Here is a 21476-nt window from a genome sequence, read left to right as displayed (position 1 = left end):
CTGGGCACAGTAGATCTTGAGGCAGGCAAGGTAGTGAGTGATAACGGAAGGAATTTCATGGCTGCCATCTCCCTTTCCCAACTGAAACACATTCCTTGCCTGGCTCACACCTTAAACCTGGTGGTGCAGTGCTTATTGAAAACTTATCCTGGGTTCTCCGACCTGCTCCTCAAAGTGCGTGGACTTTGCTCACATATCCGACGTTCGCCTGTACACGCCAGCCGTATGCAGACCTATCAGCGGTCTTTGAACCTTCCCCAGCATCGCCTAATCATAGACGTTGCAACAAGGTGGAACTCAACACTGCACATGCTTCAGAGACTGTGCCAACAGAGGCGGGCTGTTATGTTTTTGTGGGAGGATACACATACACGGGCAGGCAGTAGGATGGCAGACATGGAGTTGTCAGGTGTGCAGTGGTCCAAGATACAAGACGTGTCAAGTCCTTCAGTGTTTTGAGGAATGCACACGGCTGGTTAGTGCAGACAACGCCGTAATAAGCATGAGCATCCCCCTAATGCGTCTGCTGATGCAAAGTTTGACGCACATAAAGGAGCAGGCGTCTGCACCAGAGGAAGAGGAAAGCCTTGATGACAGTCAGCCATTGTCTGGTCAGGGCAGTGTACAGGACGAGGTAGCGGGCGAAGAGGAGGTGAAGGACGAGGAGGATGATGGGGATGAGTATATTTTTAATGCGGAAGCTTTCCCGGGGGCACTGGAAATTGGTTGCGTGGCAAGGCCGGGTTCTGGTTTTTTGAGGGACACAAGTGACGTAGATTTGCCTGAAACTGCCCCTCAACCAATCACAACCGGAGATTTGACAACTGGAACTTTGGCCCACATGGCGGATTATGCCTTACGTATCCTAAAAAGGGACACACGCATTACGAAAATGATGAACGATGACGATTACTGGTTGGCCTGCCTCCTTGATCCACGCTATAAAGGCAAATTGCAAAATATTATGCCACATGAGAACTTGAAACTAATATTAGCAACCAAACAATCAACTCTTGTTGACCGTTTGCTTCAGGCATTCCCAGCACACAGCGCAAGTGATCGTTCTCACACGAGCTCCAGGGGGCAGCAGACTAGGAGTGTTAGGGGTGCACACATCAGATGTGGCGTTGGACAAAGGGGTTTTCTGACCAGGTTGTGGAGTGATTTTGCTATGACCGCAGACAGGACAGGTACTGCTGCATCAATTGAAAGTGACAGGAGACAACATTTGTCCAGTATGGTTACTAACTATTTTTCATCCCTTATCGATGTTCTCCCTCAACCGTCATTCCCATTTGATTACTGGGCATCAAAATTAGACACCTGGCCAGAATTGGCAGAATATGCATTGCAGGAGCTTGCTTGCCCGGCAGCAAGTGTCCTATCAGAAAGAGTATTCAGTGCTGCAGTTTCAATATTAACCGAAAAAAGGACTCGTCTGGCTACCCAAAATGTTGACGATCTAACATTCATTAAAATGAACCACAACTGGATTTCGAAATCTTTTGCCCCACCTTGCCCGGCCGACACCTAGCTTTCCTATGAAAAGCTCTTGCCTGTGGACTACTGTGAATTACTTTTCTAATGTATAATTTGCTGCAGCTGACTGTCCAGCATACGACATGTTTACACCTCCCTAAATGGCCAAACTCCCCACACGGGGCCGTGGTATCGCGACTTGGCGCAAGCACCCGTGAGACTGCTGTTTGTCTGAAGAGGTGGGTGTGGCCGCTTTTGGTCGACGGCACTGCCACTGGGTCCCTCATAGTACAATGTAGTGTCTCTGGCGGTGGTGGTGCGCACCCAACGTCAGACACACCGTTGTAACATGAGGGGCCCTGGGGCGGTCCCGCCGGCCTCAAGAGAGTTCCCCCCTCCCCCAGCTCAAACTGTGCTCTACCACGTGCAAAATTATGTCGCACAGCTCCACCAATCTTTAGTCTATTCGCTGACATCATTCAATGTCTGGCACTGACAATACAAATTTGTAGACATCTATGATGCAACTTAAAGATGTCTGTGTCTGTGTCCTATATTGGCACCATTAAATAGTTACTGCCAAATTACTATGTCAGAAACTCAGCAGATGAGCCCACCCCTGTACCTAAGTATGCCACCTTTTTTTTTTTTTTTTTTTTGGTTGTTTTGCGAGACATTAACATCTATTTATATTTTGGGAGTACTGGGACAGACACTCCTTGCAATACTCCTCCACTGACCACCAAGCTGCCTGCCTGTGTATCCATGTAACCGATGTAAAACTGCCATGAGCCTATTGTTTGTTATTTTAGGCCTTTGATAGCCTGTCTGCGGTCCCTACTTTAAATACTCCTCCACTGACCACCAAGCTGCCTGTGTATCCATGTAACCGATGTAAAACTGCCTTGAGCCTATTGTTTGTTATTTTAGGCCTTTGATAGCCTGTCTGCAGTCCCTACTTTAAATACTCCTCCACTGACCACCAAGCTGCCTGTGTATCCATGTAATTCACATTTCACATATTTCACATTTCCTTAGTTTTTAGCACAGACAAATGTGGCCATTGATCTATTTTTGTATTTGACTTTTTTTGGCTACAAATTATTTATATATATATTGTTCGGTCAGTTGATCTATTTACTATATACTATTTTCTGACTTGAACGTCCCGCCCTTCTCCAGGTTTTAATTACATCTCAACACAGTGGTTCTGAGCCTCCTATATAAATAGGCTTTATCCTGTTATTAGCCATAGGTAAGTGTTCACATTAGGCAGTCAGCTCAGATACCATAGATAAGTGTTCACACCAGGCAGTCAGTGTAGTTACCCATTCGATCTGAGATTACCTTGACGTTTTGGTGAATGGGCTCACAACGTTTGCAAATCTTGTGCTAAAAATCTCATGTGTTTGTTCATATAGTTCATAAGCCAGTATGCTATTCACATTTCACATATTTCACATTTCCTTAGTTTTTAGCACAGACAAATGTGGCCATTGATCTATTTTTGTATTTGACTTTTTTTGGCTACAAATTATTTATATATATATTGTTCGGTCAGTTGATCTATTTACTATATACTATTTTCTGACTTGAACGTCCCGCCCTTCTCCAGGTTTTAATTACATCTCAACACAGTGGTTCTGAGCCTCCTATATAAATAGGCTTTATCCTGTTATTAGCCATAGGTAAGTGTTCACATTAGGCAGTCAGCTCAGATACCATAGATAAGTGTTCACACCAGGCAGTCAGTGTAGTTACCCATTCGATCTGAGATTACCTTGACGTTTTGGTGAATGGGCTCACAACGTTTGCAAATCTTGTGCTAAAAATCTCATGTGTTTGTTCATATAGTTCATAAGCCAGTATGCTATTCACATTTCACATATTTCACATTTCCTTAGTTTTTAGCACAGACAAATGTGGCCATTGATCTATTTTTGTATTTGACTTTTTTTGGCTACAAATTATTTATATATATATTGTTCGGTCAGTTGATCTATTTACCGATGTAAAACTGCCATGAGCCTATTGTTTGTTATTTTAGGCCTTTGATAGCCTGTCTGCGGTCCCTACTTTAAATACTCCTCCACTGACCACCAAGCTGCCTGCCTGTGTATCCATGTAACCGATGTAAAACTGCCATGAGCCTATTGTTTGTTATTTTAGGCCATTGATAGCCTGTCTGCGGTCCCTACTTTAAATACTCCTCCACTGACCACCAAGCTGCCTGTGTATCCATGTAACCGATGTAAAACTGCCTTGAGCCTATTGTTTGTTATTTTAGGCTTTTGATAGCCTGTCTGCGGTCCCTACTTTAAATACACCTCCACTGACCACCAAGCTGCCTGTGTATCCATGTAACCGATGTAAAACTCAAAAATAGATCAATGGCCACATTTGTCTGTGCTAAAAACTAAGGAAATGTGAAATATGTGAAATGTGAATAGCATACTGGCTTATGAACTATATGAACAAACACATGAGATTTTTAGCACAAGATTTGCAAACGTTGTGAGCCCATTCACCAAAACGTCAAGGTAATCTCAAATCGAATGGGTAACTACACTGACTGCCTGGTGTGAACACTTATCTATGGTATCTGAGCTGACTGCCTAATGTGAACACTTACCTATGGCTAATAACAGGATAAAGCCTATTTATATAGGAGGCTCAGAACCACTGTGTTGAGATGTAATTAAAACCTGGAGAAGGGCGGGACGTTCAAGTCAGAAAATAGTATATAGTAAATAGATCAACTGACCGAACAATATATATATAAATAATTTGTAGCCAAAAAAAGTCAAATACAAAAATAGATCAATGGCCACATTTGTCTGTGCTAAAAACTAAGGAAATGTGAAATATGTGAAATGTGAATAGCATACTGGCTTATGAACTATATGAACAAACACATGAGATTTTTAGCACAAGATTTGCAAACGTTGTGAGCCCATTCACCAAAACGTCAAGGTAATCTCAGATCGAATGGGTAACTACACTGACTGCCTGGTATGAACACTTATCTATGGTATCTGAGCTGACTGCCTAATGTGAACACTTACCTATGGCTAATAACAGGATAAAGCCAGCTCAGATACCATAGATAAGTGTTCACACCAGGCAGTCAGTGTAGTTACCCATTCGATCTGAGATTACCTTGACGTTTTGGTGAATGGGCTCACAACGTTTGCAAATCTTGTGCTAAAAATCTCATGTGTTTGTTCTGAACTGCCATGAGCCTATTGTTTGTTATTTTAGGCCTTTGATAGCCTGTCTGCGGTCCCTACTTTAAATACTCCGCCACTGACCACCAAGCTGCCTGTGTATCCATGTAACCGATGTAAAACTGCCATGAGCCTATTGTTTGTTATTTTAGGCCTTTGATAGCCTGTCTGCGGTCCCTACTTTAAATACTCCTCCACTGACCACCAAGCTGCCTGCCTGTGTATCCATGTAACCGATGTAAAACTGCAGTATTTTGCTTATAAAAAAGAAAATACTGGAGAGATATCAAATGCAGACATTTTAACATTAAAAACAAAAACACATACAACAAAAAACTGGTACAGTACAAAAATTGGCCACCAGCTACAAAAACTTTCTCCTGCAAGTAGTTAACTGAAAGGTTTTTTTCCATTGAAAACACAGATATGGCATCCACCGAGTGTTGTCCTGTCGCGTCTTCTTTATATTATTGCCAAGAAGCTGCAACTGAATAAAGCTGAGCTTCTACCTTCTGCCTCTTATTAACTGCTTTTTTAAAAAAAAATTGGCCACCAGCTACAAAAACTTTCTCCTGCAAGTAGTTAACTGAAAGGTTTTTTTCCATTGAAAACACAGATATGGCATCCACCGAGTGTTGTCCTGTCGTGTCTTCTTTATATTATTGCCAAGAAGCTGCAACTGAATAAAGCTGAACTTCTACCTTCTGCCTCTTATTAACTGCTTTTTTTAAAAAAATTGGCTGTTCCGGCCTACTAAAGGTGTCTGCCCCTGCCTGGTGTTGTCCTCAACTGAATAAAGCTGAGCTTCTACCTTCTGCCTCTTATTAACTGCTTTTTTTAAAAAAAATTGGCCACCAGCTACAAAAACTTTCTCCTGCAAGTAGTTAACTGAAAGGTTTTTTTCCATTGAAAACACAGATATGGCATCCACCGAGTGTTGTCCTGTCGCGTCTTCTTTATATTATTGCCAAGAAGCTGCAACTGAATAAAGCTGAGCTTCTACCTTCTGCCTCTTATTAACTGCTGTTTTTTAAAAAAATTGGCTGTTCCGGCCTACTAAAGGTGTCTGCCCCTGCCTGGTGTTGTCCTCAACTGAATAAAGCTGTGCTTCAACCTTCTGTTCCAAATTACGATTTTTAAAAATGAAATTGGCTGTTCCGGCCTACTAAAGGTGTCTGCCCCTGCCTGGTGTTGTCCTCAACTGAATAAAGCTGTGCTTCAACCTTCTGTTCCAAATTACGATTTTTAAAAATGAAATTGGCTGTTCCGGCCTACTAAAGGTGTCTGCCCCTGCCTGGTGTTGTCCTCAACTGAATAAAGCTGTGCTTCAACCTTCTGTTCCAAATTACGATTTTTAAAAATGAAATTGGCTGTTCCGGCCTACTAAAGGTGTCTGCCCCTGCCTGGTGTTGTCCTCAACTGAATAAAGCTGTGCTTCAACCTTCTGTTCCAAATTACGATTTTTAAAAATGAAATTGGCTGTTCCGGCCTACTAAAGGTGTCTGCCCCTGCCTGGTGTTGTCCTCAACTGAATAAAGCTGAGGTTCTACCTTCTGCCTCTTATTAACTGCTGTTTTTTAAAAAAATTGGCTGTTCCGGCCTACTAAAGGTGTCTGCCCCTGCCTGGTGTTGTCCTCAACTGAATAAAGCTGAGCTTCTACCTTCTGCCTCTTATTAACTGCTGTTTTTTAAAAAAATTGGCTGTTCCGGCCTACTAACGGTGTCTGCCCCTCCCTGGTGTTGTCCTCAACTGAACAAAGCTGAGCTTCCACATTCTGGCTTTCGGCCTATACTATCAGATATTAAACTGCATTTGGCCTACTAGTGTGGTTAGGCCCTTGAAACAGTGTCTGCTGCTCTTGGGTTTGCTACTCCACTGAACAAAGCAATGCCGCCTGTTTAGTCCTGTTACCAATTTTGATCTGCATTTAGCCTACTTTATTCTTTGGCCCTATATCTGTTTCCTCCTCATCCTGCCCATTGCCCAGCCACTGCTAGATGAGTCTGCTGGTACATTGACCTAGACCACTACATTCCCCTTGTACTCTACACAGCCAGAATCTGACCCTGCTGAAAGTAAGGTTCCCCTTCCCGCATGTTATACCACCTTACACAGGGACAAAGAGGAAGGTGCAGATGAAAGCGCAGGTTCCTTCATCAGGTGCGGGGGGCATACTCGTTGGCGACGTCACTGGCACAGGGCCACTCAGAGTACGCAAAAGTGTCGCTGCTGGTGGGAGGCGCCCCCGCCATGCAAACACACCGCTGTACTTTGAGGGGCCCTGTGCCAGTGCCAATGCGAACGAGTGGGCCCCCCCTGCTTGCTTAGGATCACAGCACTTGCAACGTTGAAATACTTACCTCTCCCTGCAACACCGCCGTGACGTAGTCCGCATTTCCTGGGCCCACGAAAAACTTGAGCCAGCCCTACTCCCCCCACAACTTTTGCCAAATGACCCCCAATTTCCTATGCCCAACTATTATTATAAAGTTAATTAAGATTGACAAGCTTCAGAAACAAGAATGGATGTTTTTGGCATTAAAATGGGCACTGTAGGTGTTTTCCTGGCCTCCACTCACTGCCGACTATGCTTCCCCATTGACTTGCATTGGGTTTCGTGTTTCGGTCGATCCCCGACTTTTAGCGACAATCGGCCGACTGCACTCGACTCGACTCTGGACAAAATCGGGTTTCCCAAAACCCTACTCGATCTTAAAAAAATGAAAGTCGCTCAACTCTAGTCATAAGGCTTGCTTCATCATTTGCAGATTTTTATTAGGTCACTATTTTTGGGGGTTTTTTTTTGGTATTCGTTGATGTTTTTTTGCTCCAAATTAATTAAAATGGTGCATGTGGTTCATGAAATTTGCACACCATGTTCATGCAATTAGCCGGAAGTACATACGGTGAAAACCTCCCAGCGTATATTTCAATGTTTACATAGGTCCTCATTGACTAGAAACAGATCAAAAGTTGTTTTTTGTAGCTTCAGGCTGACCGGCATGCATATGCACTTTGGTTATTTAACTGGTTACTAGTGTTGAGCATTCCGATGCTGCAAGTATCGGGTATCGGCCGATACTTGCTGTATCGGAATTCCAATACCGGGATTCCGATACTCTTGTGGTATCGGGTATCGGGTATCGCAACAACATTAATGTTAAAATGTGTAAAAGAGAGAATTAAAATAAAAAATGGCTTTTTAAAATGAGCGCGTCCAGCCTCCCGGCTTGTGATTGGTTGACCGCGGCGCAACCAATCACAAGCCGTGACGTCACGGGAGGCTGGACACGCGCCCATTTTAAAATGAGCGCGTCCAGCCTCCCGGCTTGTGATTGGTTGACCGCGGCGCAACCAATCACAAGCCGTGACGTCACGGGAGGCTGGACACGCGCCCATTTTAAAATGAGCGCGTCCAGCCTCCCGGCTTGTGATTGGTTGACCGCGGCGCAACCAATCACAAGCCGTGACGTCACGGGAGGCTGGACACGCGCCCATTTTAAAATGAGCGCGTGTCCAGCCTCCCGTGACGTCACGGCTTGTGATTGGTCAGGGCGGCCATATTGCCGGGACGCGGACCAATCACAGCAAGCCGTGACGTAATTTCGTCACGGCTTGCTGTGATTGGTCCGCGTCCCGGCAACATGGCCGACCTGACCAATCACAAGCCGGGAATTCACGTAACCAAGTAATAGCGCGAATTTTAAACAAACAACGCTGCCGGTTCCCTCGCTGAAGTCCCGGCTGCGTCGGACAGGTGAGTATAGCGATATTTTTTATTTTAATTCTTTCTTTTACACATTTATATGGATCCCAGGGCCTGAAGGAGAGTTTCCTCTCCTTCAGACCCTGGGAACCATCAGGAATACCGTCCGATACATGAGTCCCATTGACTTGTATTGGTATCGGGTATCGGTATCGGATTGGATCCGATATTTTGCCGGTATCGGCCGATACTTTCCGATACCGATACTTTCAAGTATCGGACGGTATCGCTCAACACTACTGGTTACTTAACTCTAGTACATGGAGTTTTCATGTGCAGAGAGCCAGAAAAATTGTATACTGTTCCATACTTTTGCCATGGATCCTTAAGGAGTAAAAATAACAATCCATTCATCTAGATAGCAGATCCTGTTGGAAATACCCCTCATGAATGACTATGCCCAACAATGGCTACAAATGCAATGTGCACTTGGCCTCAAGCCTCAGTCAGTGATTTTTAAAGTATGTGAAAATGCGGATTGTTGCTCATCAGTGTTTTGGATTAGAGTTTCATCAGTTTTTGGTCAGTGTCAGTTTTTACTATCAGTATTTCATCAATTTTAATTAATGAAGAAAATAAATAGAAGCAAAGCTTCTCCTATCCAATACAATGTTAATATTGGACAGCCCACGGCTTGAAGCTTTCTGTGATTCTAATGGACCCATAGATTTGTATGGGCAAAAAAAAAAACATATGTACAACCCTCTAAGCTGTAATGGGTACGTATTGCATTAGTGAAAAACACAGAACTGGTATGTGATTGTCAGATATCTGCACGAGAGCTGATTCAGAGCTTATTTAAAAAGCTATTTCATCTTCACTATATTTATATGAAAACTGGAGAAAGCTAAAGGTAAATCAGATACCTTCAGCAGTGTGGATTTACCTCCATATGGTATACTGTCTTGTGGATCTGCTGCAGCCTAATTTCTTCAGGCTAATGTGACGCCTCAGGGCCCTGATCATCACGGTGGCATTGCTTTCTTCATGGGGAGAGTGATGTTATGCTTGGAAGCGATGAAGGATTCCTTTTATCAGGTAATCACATTGCACACAACATGTTCACACTCCAGGCCAGAAGGGGCAGCTCTGATCCTGCTTATGGGTGGCTCCCCTATATATAAATTCTGGTCTGGAGGGAAAGTTAGCCAGTTAGTGCCGGACAGCAGACTGGAGCAGTCTGAGGCAGAAGGACGTGTCAGGGGCCATGCAGCCTGAGTTGCTGCAGCTCCTGGATAGTGAGATACAGAAGGAAGGACATCGTTTAGTGAGCGTGCAGGAGAGCGAAGCACAGGCGAGTGACAACTGGGGAGAACAGCTGCGTCACAAACAAACTTTATTCTCAAAACCCCTTTAAGGACATCGGGTGCTCAGGGCCACGGACCGGGTTGTCGCCACCGTGACATCCTCTTTAAGCTGACCAGACCCAGTACCGAGTATCCCACGGTCCTGGCGGGCCACTCACTAACATAGGGGTGACTTTCTCAACCTTCTCAAGTGAGCATTTTCTCTGCTCTGTTCCTCATTTTAACCCAGATAAGACTATTGCGCTCATTATCGTTCCAGTTTTTGTTACAAGCTTCATTATTTTTAGGCTTATTAGGCAGCTTTAGGCCGGAGTCACACTACAGCGAGATACGGACGAGTCTTGCAGGTTAAAACCAAGCTCTGGCACCGGCACTCCAGAGCGGAGCGTGCAGCCGCATTACAATACATGGAGCTGCACGCTCCGCTCCGGAGTGCCAGTGCCAGAGCTTGGTTTTAACCTGCGAGACTCGGCCGTATCTCGCTGTAGTGTAACTCAGGCCTAAACCTTGGACTATCCTAAATAAAAGAGCTAGTTCTGATGAATGCAATTATGGTCAGTTATCTGTCTGTATATCATCCATATGCACAGCAGATCGCATATGGTCTACACAAAGACCAATGTAAGTCAATATGCTAATGCACATGAAGAATTCTCTGCACACTGTTGGGATGTGGAGATAAAATTGCGGCATGCATAATCTAGTCCAAGATAAGGTTAGTTGTATTGAGTCAAATGACGTTACAAGTGCAAATAGTCAACTCTGTAATTTATAGATGTGAGTGGCCTATCTATCACCATGTAGATGAAGAGGAAATACATTTTCACTTCATTAACCTCATTGATATTACAAATTCACAAAAACAAACTGCACTGTACTCACTTTCCTGAGGTTCAACGGTGATTCTCTGCCTCTACTGCCAGTGTCTGTCATTGGCTTTGGCCCTGACACTATCTGGACAGCCAATTATTCAGCTCAGTGTCTCTGTCAGTGTAGATGGAATGCGCCATTCAGGGTCACTGAGCTCACTGATTCACTGCCGTGTTGTCAATGGGATGCCAACGTCACAGTCAATATCAGACACCTGGAGCAATGGCAGAAACTCGCTGGTGGACTCGTGGAAGGTGAGTAAAGTGTGGGATTTTTTACACCAAACTGCAAACAGGGATATTAGATGAAAAAGGACAAATCCTTTAAGGTACTTACATGATTTTCAGAGGCTCTGTTTGGACTTCTTCCTTGGGAGAGAGAACAGTAACATGAAACATAAATTATATGATGCGGCAATGTTAATAACTACCGTATTTTCTGGAGTATAAGATGACTTTTTAACCCCTGAAAATCTTCTAAAAAGTTGGGGGTCGTCTTATACGGCGGGAATGGCATGTGCGGAGCTCTGAAGTCGCTGCATATGGTGCAGGGAGCGGTCCCGGATGGTTCCCAGGGTCTAGAGGAGAGGAGAGGAGACTCTCCTTCAGGCCCTGGGATCCATATTCATGTAAAAAAAGAATAAAAATAAAAAATATGGATATACTTACCTTCCGACGGCCCCCGGAGTTCTCCCGGCTGTCCACAATGCATGCGGCGCCTTCCATTCCCAGGGATGCATTGCGCGTCGCGAAGGACCTTTGTGACGTTGCAGTCACACCACCGCAACGTCACAAAGGTCCTCCGCGGCACGCAATGCATCCCTGGGAACGGAAGCCGCCGCATGCATCGCAGAGTGTCGGGAGAACTCCGGGGGCCGTCGGAAGGTAAGTATATCCATATTTTTTATTTTTATTCTTTTTTTTACACAAATATGGATCCCAGGGCCTGAAGGAGAGTCTCATCTCCTCCAGACCCTGGGAACCATCCAGGACCGTTCCCTGCAAACGCCGTATAAGACGACACCCGGTGTATAAGATGACCCCCAAAAAGTTGGGGGTCGTCTTATATGCCCAGTCGTCTTATACACTGAAAAATATGGTACATTCAAATCAAAAGCAGATGACGCTCTTCTTGTGAGTGAGCAGCTTGCATTGTAGAATGCTTATGTTTTCCAGATATCATGACCATTAATTTTTCTAAATTTGGATTATGGTACATTTTGAAAAATGTTGTAAAAACTACCTTTCCCATGTTAGATTGTTCACTATCTGTGAAGTCCTGTACATTTCTATTGCTTTATTGTCACAGAAAAATAGACACTATGATTGTAAGATTAAATGCTTACAACCGAAGGAAAGATTACACAGTAGTGATATATGGTCATCAAGACTTCACGAAGCAAGTATTTTCTTCAGAAAGATCAAGTATAGGCTACAAAAAATAGAAAAGATTTGTTTAATTTTATGATGTATCTAACACCTCAACATTGAAATTGCAGTACCAAAAAGGAAGAGTCGTGGAATTATGGAAATCATAAGATCGATAGATGTGTTAGGGATGTGTTTGCATGTTATGCAGTCCAAGCAAACTAGAAAAATGAGTTTGCATATACAAAGATCACCATAATAAAAAACAAGTAAATTTATTAAATTCAACATTTATGTTGTATCTGCAATGCACATCGTATTTCATTGTATTGTCCATTTCTTGTATTGGTTTTACATAGAAACTAACATGCTGCTGCAGTGCAGTATAGCGCAACCTCCACCAGAGGGAGCTTGAGAGGGAAGTGAGACTGTACACAGAGTAGCACCACAGATCAGCAGCACAGGCACCACCAAGTGGCAAGAGAGTGGTCAGACAAGCCGAGTCAAAAAACAATCAGAGGCAGAAGTACCAAAGGTATCAGCAGTACACGTGGTCAGGAACAAGCCAGGAGGTTCAGCAATGGTCAGAAGCGGATAAGACAAAGACAGAAAGCAGACCTGAGTCCAAATACAAGCCAATTATACATAAACACAATCCAATAGTGGATTCACCACCTCAAAAGACAACATTACCTAACAAACACCATACTTGTAGTAGGTGAAAAAGAGGCATAGGCAAATATAAAAACATATATACTTTATTGACAATTAATAAAACAAACAAGACAAGGATATTCATGCAAGACTGATTACAGGCAGAACTGGACAATATATCAGCATACTAATGGGTAATTAAAGCCGTTGGAATAAATTACTATACAATATCAAATCAGCCGATTAAGAGGTAGATATGCACAAATTTATTGCACTCTGTATGGATTATTACAAAAAAAAAAAAAGGAGATTTCTATATAAAGCTTCCCATAAAAAGAATTATTACTTGTTTCTAATGGGGGCCACAGAATCTCCAGAGTAAATCTCCAACATCACAATTTTAGAAAGTGTCTTGTGCATTTGAGGTAAGGTGCTTTATCATATCCTCATTCCTAATGATAAGAATAAACTCTCCCAAGCAGCATAACAATATTGAAAAGTGGCTGGTGCATCTGAGGTAAAATGCTATGACCTATCGTTATTACCAATGGCAGGTAGCAATAATATAATTAACTATATCCTAAACGGCATATTACTTACATAGGTATGTTTTCCAGCCTGCGTGCTCCTCAGTCACCCCGACAGCGCCGTTTCGCCTCTGTGGCTTCCTCAAAATAGGGGTATGTGTGTACGCTGTGAAAGGCATATGCCTTTATACCCCCACCCACAGCTGAATCTCATGTCGGCGTGCCCGGCACGTAATTGCGCATGCGCCGATGACGGACTTCCCTAGAGACAATTCGTGACCTCCTATCCTCCGCGCCTGGAACGCAAAGCGTGACACGCTCTGCGTCGCCTGATGGGTTTCTAACATGAGTATATCTGATGAAAAAGCACTAAGAGAACTACAGTCCATGGAGGATATTGTGATAAAAAGGGCAGACAAGGGGGGAAATATAATAGTATGGCCAAAGGTTTTATATGAAAAACAAGCAAATAAGATCCTGCAGAAAAAAGGATGTTATAAGAAATTATGCTTTAATCCCCTGACACAATTTCAGCAAGAGCTAGTAAACATCCTAGAAACGGCATATGAGGATGGGATTATTCCGAAAAAGTTTGTGGAAGTAGTAAGCAAATTACAACCGAAGTTGGCTACTTTCTACATTTTACCAAAACTGCATAAAGATCAGTTAGACCCGCCCGGAAGACCGATAGTGTCAGGGATAGGAGGATTATGTGAAACTGTCTGTGCTGTTATTGACCATTACCTGCAGCCCCTGGTTTTAACTTTGCCTTCTTACATTAAGGACACCTCAATGATGCTGCAGAGGTTGGATTCCCTGCAATTAGAGGAGGGGGCGCTGTTAGTTACAGCCGACGTTGAGGCGTTATACTCCTCAATTAGGCACGAAGATGGCCTGAATGCAGTCTCACATTACTTGTATGAGAGCAATCTAGATCCACCGTTGATTGAGCTGTTATTAGCTTTATTAAAATTTGCGTTAGAACATAATGTCTTCATGTTTAATGGGGACATTTTTGTGCAAGTACAGGGTACAGCAATGGGGGCCAAATGTGCCCTCGCATACGCAAATTTATTTATGGGCTTCTGGGAGCGAGAGATATTTCAGGGTGATGGTATCCCAGGTAATGAAGCTATTCAGGGATGGAGTCGCTTCATAGATGATGTCTGTTTCATCTGGGAGGACTCCATAGAAAATCTGCGTGGACTAATGGCATTACTAAATAGTAATGATAAAAATATAAAATTGACATATAATTTTGGGAGGAAGGTGGAATTTTTAGACTTAAGGATAGAGGCACTCCCTAATGGAAAAATAATTACAAATGTTTTCAGAAAGCCAACAGCCACGAATACGTTGTTATCTGCATCCTCTGCTCATCATAGGTCCACTTTGAATGGGATCCCCACTGGACAATTTATGAGGATAAAAAGGATTTGCACTACTGAAGAAGCCTTCCTTGAACAAGCGGAGGACCTTACTCGCAGACTGCAGGACCGAGGATATAGCAATAGACAAATAAAAAGAGGCTTCAAAAAAGCGTCAAAATGCACCAGAGAAGATTTGTTATATCATCAAAAGAGGAAAAACACAACAGGGACAGCCAATCAGGTGAGATTTATCACGGAGTATAATAAGCAATGGCCTGAGCTTGTCACTATCATGAATAAATACTGGGGAGTATTACAATCAGACCCAATATTAAAAAAGGTGCTGTCAAATTATCCATTAATGACACCAAAACGGTCAAGGAACCTGAATGACATGTTGGTACACAGTCATTATTCAGGTCCAGCAGCTTTCAACACGAGGAGTGAAGTAAAGGGCTTCTTTCCATGCTACTCATGTAGAGCCTGTAGGAATCATGTTAAAAGCACTATTTTTGAGAATTTTGATGGATCTAGAGTGTATAAAATTTGGAAGTCCCTTACATGTGCATCAAAGGGCGTGATATATCACGCACGCTGTCCTTGTAAGAAAATTTATATAGGATTGACTACACGAGAATTAAGAGTGAGGACAAGAGAGCACATAAGGGACATTGAGAAGTCAGCAGCAATAGAGGATATTAAGTCCCTTAAAACACTGCCAAAGCACTTTAGAGTGTATCACAATAGTGATCCAACAGGGCTCGAGATTCGGGCCATTGATCAAGTATGCCTCGGCCCTAGGGGAGGTAATCTGGGAAGGATCCTGGCTCAAAAGGAGAGTAGGTGGATCTACCTACTAGGTACTATGGCCCCTAATGGTTTGAATGAGAGTTTAGGGTTCAACGCATTCCTGTAAAGAGAGATCCTTAATGTATTATAGGTAACTTTATTTGTTATTTTTCTTTTCTCCCCTGTCTTTCCTGTTTTTAAATTGTTTGTGTGTATGTTGTTTTTAACTATTGTATTGATTTTATTCCTAGCTTTAGGAGGATTCGTATCGGAAGGAAGTAATACGTATAGATGAAAGGGATTTCTGTAAAATAAAGAAATAATAATGTGAAGATTAATTGAAATTAATTCTTCCCTGAATCAATATCCTATTTGCATAAGAAGACATTTTTATTATGAATTTTGTGCGTTATAAATCCAGTGGGACATGTTGTTTTTAAATATTATTTATTGTCATATTATGGCATTTTTGTTTTTGGGTGTATAATCTAGGTATTTATAATATATTATAATATCACTTTATTGACTTAATTTATATTTCACGGATGCATTTTATTGTATTATATTATTATGGATGTCAGATTATGGTACCTTGTATTAGGTATATAACTGACATGAATTATAGGCACTGTATCACTTTACTGTTTATATATTATATATATTTATTACTCTATCACTGTTATTTAATTGTGTGTTTTATTCATAACATTGATGTAGTTTGTAAATTATTGGATTAAGCACAGTTCACTATTTATTCTTATTATTATATACATATTTTTTGTTTATTTGTTTATTTCCATGCTAGGGATTTATGTATTGTCTGTTAATATTACAAAATGCCCACTGTCCATGCGTTTTTAGTATTACCTGAAGCATATTCAAAGATCTCGCTGCCCGGCTGACGCATGCGCTATTGGGGACGACCCTGTGCTCTCCTCCTCCGCTCAAATCAGGCGACGCAGAGCGTGTCACGCTTTGCGTTCCAGGCGTGGAGGATAGGAGGTCACGAATTGTCTCTAGGGAAGTCCGTCATCGGCGCATGCGCAATTACGTGCCGGGCACGCCGACATGAGATTCAGCTGTGGGTGGGGGTATAAAGGCATATGCCTTTCACAGCGTACACACATACCCCTATTTTGAGGAAGCCACAGAGGCGAAACGGCGCTGTCGGGGTGACTGAGGAGCACGCAGGCTGGAAAACATACCTATGTAAGTAATATGCCGTTTAGGATATAGTTAATTATATTATTGCTACCTGCCATTGGTAATAACGATAGGTCATAGCATTTTACCTCAGATGCACCAGCCACTTTTCAATATTGTTATGCTGCTTGGGAGAGTTTATTCTTATCATTAGGAATGAGGATATGATAAAGCACCTTACCTCAAATGCACAAGACACTTTCTAAAATTGTGATGTTGGAGATTTACTCTGGAGATTCTGTGGCCCCCATTAGAAACAAGTAATAATTCTTTTTATGGGAAGCTTTATATAGAAATCTCCTTTTTTTTTTTTTTTGTAATAATCCATACAGAGTGCAATAAATTTGTGCATATCTACCTCTTAATCGGCTGATTTGATATTGTATAGTAATTTATTCCAACGGCTTTAATTACCCATTAGTATGCTGATATATTGTCCAGTTCTGCCTGTAATCAGTCTTGCATGAATATCCTTGTCTTGTTTGTTTTATTAATTGTCAATAAAGTAGATATGTTTTTATATTTGCCTATGCCTCTTTTTCACCTACTACAAGTATGGTGTTTGTTAGGTAACAAATACAAGCCAAGTCAGAAACCAGAAAATCAAACCAACAAAAGGGAAACATTGGGAAACGGGCAGACAGAGGGAGTCAACAGACACGGGGCAAGTCAGGGATCACAGCAGGACAAATCAAGAGCTACCAGAGTCAGGTTAACATGCCGAAGGCAGAACTATAGCTGACACCGATAGCAGGATGAATAGGAGCTAAATAGCAAACCTGAACCCAGAATGAGGCAGAGCAAAGTTAACCCTTGACATGATCTGCCCGTAAAAAGGGCAGACAGGATTAAACCCTGGAACGGATCATGACAGAAACTATCCAATATGATATGGTACTTGTTATTGCATAGGTTCTGTTATAACGCTAACTTTTTGGTTTGCCTTTGCATTTAATTAATAATTTGTACACATTATTAATCAACTATTTGTACATATTTTGGTCACAGGGAGGGTCTGTTTCAGCCATATACAGGTTGTTTTGGGTTGTGTACTTTCACAGCCATTGGGCTCTTTTAAATATTTTTAATATTTGGTCTATCTGTGCATGTTGAAATTAGTACAGTTACTTGACTCTTATTATTATACATACTCTTTTCTCTAGTTCGCTTGCATTTCCAATACAGCATGCTTTAGGTAGATCCCATCAAATACTTTTGGTGGTGCCCACTACCATCATTTTTTACTTTCATATTTTGCAGTCATAGCGGCTTGCACCTGTTCATATTTGCTTTATTCTGTTCAGAGATGTTGGTCAGTTTTTTTTCCTGGTACACTATTGAAGGCTTAGACTGCCTATTTTTCTGTTCTATCACTCCTCCCATCAGACTGAGGCTGTTTCTAATTGGTGCTGGGTCTGGCCTGTCCCTTAAATTTGTAGACTTTTAAAGCCTCTTTCACACTTCCATTTTTACAATCTGCTCAGGATCTGTCAAAAGGTTGAAATGACGGATCCGGTGCAGATTATAATAAATGGGTGCACTGGGCCCGTTTTTCTGACAGACCTGTCGAGGCAATGTGCAACTGTTGTGTATGTGTCTTCCCAGCGGTTTTCCGCTGTGAAAACGCATACACAACACAACCGATGTTAAAAATAAAAAACAAAATAAAAAATCGCAATATTCTCACCTTTCGGCGTCCCGTGCAGCGTTACCGATGCTTGCGATGCTCCCGGCAGCTGGCGTTCCCAGTAATGCCTTGTGTTACCATCACCTCTGATGACATAGCGGTCTCGCGAGACCGCAACATCATCGGGTCATTTCGCAAGGCATTACTGGGAACGGCAGCTGCCAGGAGCATTGCGAGCATCGGTTATGCTGCGGGAGATGCCGGAAGGTGAGAATATTGCGAATTTTTTTTAATTTTTAACATTATATCTTTTTATATCTTGCTGCCTATGCAGCATCAATAGTAAAAAGAGAGAGAGAGCGAGAGAGAATTTCCCTGACGGGAAATTCTTTCGCACAAGCTCAGTTTGAAAAGACGGCATACGTTGCTGGATTCCTGCTTTTCACAGTCAGCGAGCAATTTTCTGACGTGCAGAAAAACGTTCCTCCATGCGTTTTCTCTGCCTGACGGACAGCAATTTTACGACGGATCCAGTGCACGACGGATGAAACATGTGGCTATCCGTCACAATCCGTCGCTCATACAAGTCTATGAGAAAAAAAATGCATCCTGCGGGCAAAATCGCAGGATATGTTTTTTTTTTCACAAAACAACGCATTATGATGGGAGATGAAAGACGGAAGTGTGAAAGAGGCCTAACCAGGGAGTGGCATCGGTGATAAATATTAGGTTTAGGATCTCATTAATGAGAGGTACGCCTTTTCATGGCTGTTGGGTTCTCACAAATTCGCCTATTTTTTATAGCTAATTCAGTCCAAATTTAATATATTCAATGTTTGCATACATCTTGTACATCTTGGCGCATGCAAGGTTCTGCTGTATTCTTTTGTTTGTGTATATACAACATTTGCAATCCCGTGCTGTCCTGTCTGTATACTCTCTTTTCCTTCTTCCCCTGCCCAGGAGATGTCGTATGATCAGACCATGTCCCTGTACAGTCAGACACAGCCATTACACAGCACACAGCATGAACACAGATTATCTCAGCACAGAAACATTTTATTTGAACACATCCAATTGTGGAAATTATTATCATTCCAAGATCTATTGATTAAAATGTACTTTTGTTCGTGGGAAAACCCCTCTAACTAGAAAGCATTGCTAAAACTACATTAATGACACATTATTTTAATTATTTATATATATATTAATGTATAAGTAGTCTTCAATCTTGTACGTTTCTTACTGTTCAAAGATAAAGAACTCTAAATTATTACAATGGTGGAAATGGTCCATCAAGCTGCTCAAGTAAAAACCCTACTTGGTTATTTGAATAAACTTACTTCTCTGTGCTCTCTGGTAAAGTAGGCATGATATTAAGGACACACAGAAAAAGACAATTCCTTTTGTGATATAATGTATCCAAGATGATGTGGTACCATTATCAGTGCTTGAATCTATAGAACAAATAATTGACTGTATAAAAGTATATGTTAATACTTAAATTTATTGCAGAATGTATTTAAACAACATTTAAAAAAAATAACAGAAAATTTTACATGTTGAAAGAAAGACAAAATTCACAAATAAAAGTTAATTATGATTTATTTTGTTTTATATCCAAAATTCTGTTCTTATTAATTTCAAAATGTTCCGGGGGTCTGACCTTCTGGAAGGGGTGGACAAGTAGCCGATGCAGCTGTACCAGGGACCGGCGGTGAAGGTGGAGCTTGCAGAGCGGTTAATAATGAAGGCAATCTGGCTAGTCATTCAGAACCTGAGGCTCCGGGGGGCCCATTAACAGATTGCCTTCATAAAAGATAGCATGCCGGGTAGGCAACAATTCTGCAGCTCTGCTGCTGCAGGATCTCATTCTCAGCTTCCTGCTCGGTGCCTTCTCTATGACATAGGAGCGCGCGGCTTGATGACACCAGCATGCAGAGTGTGCCTGTGTAATTTATACATTTCCTGGCAAAAACAAAAAAGCAGCGATGTCGAGGGGGAATGGGCGGAAAGGTGAGAGTGTTTTTTTTCTCAATACACTGGAGAGAGGACAAGGAGGAAAGGGTTGGGATGGGATTAAGGGGTGTTAGAGGGACTTCAGGGTCTCTTAATAAATAAATGGAAGGGAAGGAGGACATTTAACATGGATTTAAAGAGTCATACTGAATTGTGGAATCGGAGTAGACACTATCAGGAACTTGTAATGAATAGGGAGGTGGTGGAGGATGCCAAGCACTTGATAGCATCCTCCCCTACTGCCAATTCACTATAAGACCCTGATAGCGTCTTCACCAACCCCACAATTCATTATGATGCTATCAAGGACTTATAATGTATAGGGGACACAGTAGAGGTGTACACATTCACGATTTGATGCAGAAAATTACTTCACCTCACTTTGAATTTTTTTTCTGTTTTACAGTATATTGTATGGTAAATTGAATGGTGTCATTCAAAACTACAACTTGTCTTCCAAAAAAAACAACCCTTACATGGCTATTTTAAGAGAAAGTAAAAAGTTATTGCTCTTGGAATAAGGAAAGTGAAGCAATGAAAATTGGCCATGGCAGGAGGGGATATGTACAGAACAAATTGATAATGAGTAGGGTTGAGCGACTTTCATTTTTTTAAGATCGAGTCGGGTTTTGCGAAACCCGACTTTGTCCAAAGTCAAGTCTAGTGAAGTCGGCCGATTATCGCAAAAAGTCGGGGATCGACCGAAACATGAAACCCAATGCAAGTCAATGGGGAAGCATAGTCAGCAGTGAGTGGAGGCCAGGAAAACACCTACAGTGCCCATTTTAATGCCAAAAACATCTATTCTTGTTTCTGAAGCTTGTCAATCTTAATTAACTTTATAATAATAGTTGGGCATTGGAAATTGGGGGTCATTTGGCAAAAGTTGTGGGGGTAGGGCTGGTTCAAGGTTTTAGTGGGCCCAGGAAACGTGGACTACGTCACGGCGGTGGAGCAGTGAGAGGTAAGTATTTCAACTTTGCAAGTGCTGTGATCCTGAGCAAGCAGGGAGGCCCACTCGTTCGCATTGGCACTGGCACAGGGCCCCTCAAAGTATGGTGGTGTGTTTGCACGGCGGGGGCGCCTCCCACCGGCAGCAACACTTTTGCGTACTCTGAGGGGCCCTGTGCCTGTGACGTCGCCAATGAGTATGCCCCCCTACCTGTTGAAGAAACCTGCACTTTCATCTGCACCTTCCTCTTTGTCCCTGTGTAAGGTGGTATAGTATGCTGGAAGGGGAACCTGACTTTCAGCAGGGTCAGATTGTGGC

The 21476-nt window shown here is 42.3% G+C and overlaps 1 long non-coding RNA gene across 1 annotated transcript in view; it reads right to left on the bottom strand.

Annotated features, from left to right (window-relative positions):
* Positions 1-21476, bottom strand: part of LOC143793978 (uncharacterized) — a 51189-nt gene that overhangs the window by 18009 nt on the left and 11704 nt on the right. The window contains exon 2 of the long non-coding RNA XR_013220360.1: positions 10987-11014. This is a non-coding gene — a long non-coding RNA (uncharacterized LOC143793978). The remainder of the gene's footprint in view (positions 1-10986; positions 11015-21476) is intronic.

Source organism: Ranitomeya variabilis, chromosome 1, assembly GCF_051348905.1.
Source record: "Ranitomeya variabilis isolate aRanVar5 chromosome 1, aRanVar5.hap1, whole genome shotgun sequence".
Lineage (NCBI taxonomy): Eukaryota > Metazoa > Chordata > Amphibia > Anura > Dendrobatidae > Ranitomeya > Ranitomeya variabilis.
Note: the sequence above shows the minus strand (reverse complement) of the source record. Positions and strands in the feature narration are given on the sequence as shown.